Raw genomic sequence first — 4,982 nt, forward strand, 5'->3', positions numbered from 1 at the left:
TCTATCTATCTGTCTTTCTATATCTATGTCCAGCAGTTTGTCTATCTATCTATCTATCCATCCATCCATCCATCCGTCTGTCTCTATCTTTGGTCACTCGCCTTCCTCCGTGGGGGCTGGGACAAAAACTCTTGGGAACATCTCTGCCAGAGTTCATTACCTCCGCCCCCCCCCTCCTCTCTCTCTCTCTCTCTCTCTCTCTCTCTCTCTCTCTCTCTCTCTCTCTCTCTCTCTCTCATAAAGGAAACCTGTTATCCACTGAGGGACTTTCCAGTAGGTAATTTCCTGTTTATTCTCCTTTACTTCCTCTTCCTCCTCCTTCCCATTCCATCCATCTTTCTCTCCTCTTCTTTCTCCATTTTCTCTCTCCTTCTCCCTTCCCTTCACACTATTTCATCTCCCCTCCCTTCTTCAATCCCACCCAGTCTTCCCTCCTCCAGTTCTCTCCCCATTTTCTCCCTCCTTCTCCCCTCCCTCACACCCTTTTATCTCCCCATTTCTTCCTCCCCATCGATTATTCATTCCTACCCTCTTCTCTCCATTTTCTCCCTCCTCCCTCCCCTCGAACTCTTTCTCCCTTCCTGTCTCCCTTATTTTTTCTCAGTTTCCTTACATTGTCTTTTTTCTCTTCTTTTTTTCCTCCTAAATATTTTTCTCATCTCCCTTTCTCTTCCTACGTTTTCCTCCCTCATCTACGCACCCTCTTCTCCCTTTCTCTCTCCCTGATTTTCTCCTCCCTTCTCTCACTCACTTATCTCTTGTCAGTCTTTCCCTTCCCCTCCCTTTCTCACACCCTTTACCTTCCTCCCTCCGCATTTTAACACCTCCTGGCATTCTCTCTCTCTCTCTCTCTCTCTCTCTCTCTCTCTCCCTTCATTCTTCTCCTCCCTCTCTTCTTTCCCCTCCTCCCTTCCCTCACAATTTTTTATATATATTTCAGTTCCTCCTTTTTTTCCTTCCTTCCTTTCCTTATATAATCCTGTTTGTCCCGTTTGTCCTGTTCATTTTTCTTCGTTTTCTTTCTGTAGCACTTCATCCTCTCTCTCTCTCTCTCTCTCTCTCTCTCTCTCTCTCTCTCTCTCTCTCTCAAAAGTTTAGAGATATTAAAACCGGACTACCGAGAAAGAACCTCGAAGATTGCGCGGCGTGTGTATTTATGTAACTCTCTCTCTCTCTCTCTCTCTCTCTCTCTCTCTTGGGGAATAATACTAACATCAGTCTCGTTCACAATGGTGGCTGGAAAAACTTTGACCATTCCCAGCTCTGGCCAGGGAGAGGGAGAAGAGAGAGGGAGGGAGAGAGAGAGAGAGAGAGAGAGAGAAGGGGGGGAAGGAAAAGAAAATAGTATGGGATGAGGGGATGAGGATGAATGGAATGGTTAGGGGAAAAGAGAGAGAGAGAGAGAGAGAGAGAGAGGGGGTGGGGAGGAAAAGAAAATAGGATGGGATGAGGATGAATGGAGTGGTTAGGGGAAAAGAGAGAGAGAGAGAGAGAGAGAGAGAGAGAGAGAGGAAAAGAAAATAGTTTGGGATAAGGGGATGAGGATGAATGGAGTGGTTAGGGGAAGAGAGAGAGAGAGAGAGAGAGAAAAAGAGAGAGAGGGGCGAGTTGTGTAAAGGAGGGCCAGAGACGGGAAGGGAGGGTAAGAGAGGGAGAGGGTAAGTGAAGTGAAAGGGAGTTTGAACGAGGTAACCACGGGAGAAGCTGAGAGAGAGAGAGAGAGAGAGAGAGAGAGAGAGAGAGAGAGAGAGAGAGAGAGAGAGAGATGAAGGGAGAAACTGAAAGAGTACCAGAGAAGGGAAAGGGTGGTAAGAGGAGAGGGAATGGGAAAAGGAAGGGAGGGGCTGTGTAAGGGAGGAGGAGGAGAATGAAAGGAAGAGAGAGAGAGAGAGAAGGAGAGGAGAAGGAAGAGAGGAGAGAAGAGAGGAAATGGAGGTTCGATAGTAATGAAGAATGGTAGGTATAGGGAGGAGAAGTTAAGAAGAGAGTTAGGACGAAAGTTGGGTGGTGGAGAGTGTTAGAAGTTTGGAAGGAAGTAGAGTACGGCAGTAAATGTCGAGAGAGAGAGAGAGAGAGAGAGAGAGAGAGAGAGAGAGAGAGAGAGAGAGAGGGAGCACAAACTTTCCACACCTGTTCTTCCTACACTTACAAGCAAAAATTATTCCTTCATTACCTCATCTTATACTCTGTTCCTACTACCTCCAGACGATTTCGTTCAGGTGAGGAGGGCTAGGAAGGAAGGAGTTAATGAAGGCTGTATCTAATCCCTCCAGGTGGAACAGCCTCTCTAAGTAGAATATAATCGTCTTGGAAGAAAAAAGAAACTATTCGTCTTTAAGATTTTGTCCTGAGAAAAAGAATTGTTGGTACATGGTTAGCTTATTTCTCTCTCTCTCTCTCTCTCTCTCTCTCTCTCTCACACACACACACACACACACACACACACACACACACACACACACACACACACACACACACATTAAAAATTTGCTCCATGAAAAAGAATTGTTCGTGCATGGTTACCTTACTCTCTCTCTCTCTCTCTCTCTCTCTCTCTCCTCTCCTCCTCCTCCTCCTCTTCCTCTGTGCTTTAATCTCAGCCTTCCATCATTTTCTTTTGTCTTCGTTTTTTCTTCCTCTTTATAATTCCTCTTAGGCTTCTCTCGGGTCAAAGGGGGCACTGTGTCAAAGCAGAATGCCAAAAGGGTTATAGAAAATGGAAGAGAGAGAGAGAGAGAAAGAGAAAGAGAGAGAAAGACTAACAAGGAGTGGGCGAGGCAGTAAGCGAGGATGAGAAAGGCAGTAAAGAAAGCAGTAAGAGACCCAGTAAAGAGGAGAAATACAGATGGAGGAGGAGGAGGAGGAGGAAGTGGAGGAGGAGGAGGAGAAGGAGGAGGAGGAGGAATACAGATGAAGGAAGAGGAAGAAGAGGAGGAGGAGGAGGAGGAGGGAAGAAGAAGAGCTTTTGTTATTCCGTTTCTCTGTCTTTCACTTTGATGTCGATTATAATACACCGAAGCTAAACCATGATCGTATTGTTAAATCTAAGAATTATTTTAACTGTATAATTAAACTGGGTCTCTTTCTGTAGTATCTCTGCGTCTCTGTCTCTGTCACATCTTCCTGTTTCTCCATTTGTTTTCTCTCTCTCTCTCTCTCTCTCTCTCTCTCTCTCTCTCTCCATAATGTCCTGATCGCCATATCTCATCCCTCCAGCCTTCCCTTGTCAAGCCATATCTCTCTCCTTCCTTCCTTCCTTCCCTCTTCCCCTCCCCCTCCTCTCTCTCACTGAGTGATGTAAAGGCTAGGGCAGGACAAGTCTCTCTCTCTCTCTCTCTCTCTCTCTCTCTCTCAATACAAAGGGAGCAAGAGACGAAAGCGCAGACATCCTTCAAAGGGAGATTAAAAGACAGGCGAAGCGAATGTCAAGGGAGAGTCATTTAGGAGGAAGATCAAAGGGAGGGAAAGGAGAATGAGGAAGACAAAAAAAAAGGGAGGGAAAGGGAGAAGGAAAAAACACGCACACACACACACACACACACACACACACACACACACACACACACACACAGAAGCAACAAAGAAGGAAAGAATGTGTGTGTGTGTGTGTGTGTGTGTGTGTGTGTGTGTGTGTGTGTGAGAGAGAGAGAGAGAGAGAGAGAGAGAGAGGGGGGGGGCAATTCCAGCATCCTCTTTGTCCCTGTCATGATCCATTCTGCCAGTCACATTAATTCTCATATTGACCTGAATAATGATTGCTTTATTGAGGCGGGGGTGGGGGGGTCATGGGCCCTTAGTGTATATCAGTAGCTTCATTACTCTCTCTCTCTCTCTCTCTCTCTCTCTCTCTCTCTCTCTCTCTCTCGGGTCACATATCTTTCTAAACAAGGTTTCAAATTTACACACATGTTTTAAGACTATGAAGGTGTCACGGAATTATGGTTAAATATTGAGCATTTTATTATTATTATTATTATTATTATTATTATTATTATATTTTTTTCATCATAAACCTTTAGTATTATTTTATTATCATTATCATCATCATCGTCATCATTTTTGTTATTATTACTGTTATTATTATTATTATTATTATTATTTTAGGATGAGTTTCCAGACTACAATATTTCCATAACAGCAAAACTAAAAAAAAAGAGAAAAGAACGAAAGAAAACGGAGGAGGGAAGGGGGCTCTCCTCTGCTCCTAATTTCCAAGCCATCTTTCAATAATAATGGCTCTTTTTACATTCAAATTAGCAATGAATCACGAAGGAATATGACGCTTCCCGTAATTTATCGCTCACTGGCGCGGTCATGCAATTTTTGGTGATATAATCTTTAATGAAAATTTCAGAAGGATCGTGAAATCATTATAATTTTTTTTTTTTTTTTTTTTGAGACCTTAAATGCCAGAACCTCCAATATTCATCATCATTTATTTGGATCATTATCATTATCATCATCATCATCATTGCTGTCATCATCATCAGCTTCATTATTGCCACCGGAATCGTCATCATCGTCATCATCATCATCATTGTCATCCATCATCATCGTCATCATCTTCATCATCATCATCATCATCATCGGCATCGTCATCACCGTTGCACACAACCATCATCATCAACCATTGTGTGTGTGTGTGTGTGTGTGTGTGTGTGTGTGTGCGGCTGTCTGTCTGTCCTACCTCCATATCCTCCCTCCCTACGTTTTTCCCTCTCCTCACTCGCTGTCTCTCTGATGCTCTCTTTCACCCTTTCTCTTCCTCCCAGTCTCTCTCTCTCTCTCTCTCTCTCTCTCTCTCTCAGTCGCGTATCACAAGGATGGGGGTTGGCAACATGGTGACACCCTCTCCCATACCATTCAACATCATCATTATCTTTGACAATAAAAAGCTATTGTCAGCACTACTTCATCACGCCCTTTTTCTTTACTTTTATTTTTTACGTATGATATATAAACCAAAAAAAGTAATGGCAGGA

The sequence above is a fragment of the Coenobita brevimanus genome, chromosome 82 (assembly GCF_032717465.1).
Source record: "Coenobita brevimanus isolate Jiangsu-jjx chromosome 82, ASM3271746v2, whole genome shotgun sequence".
Classification (NCBI taxonomy): Eukaryota; Metazoa; Arthropoda; class Malacostraca; order Decapoda; family Coenobitidae; genus Coenobita; species Coenobita brevimanus.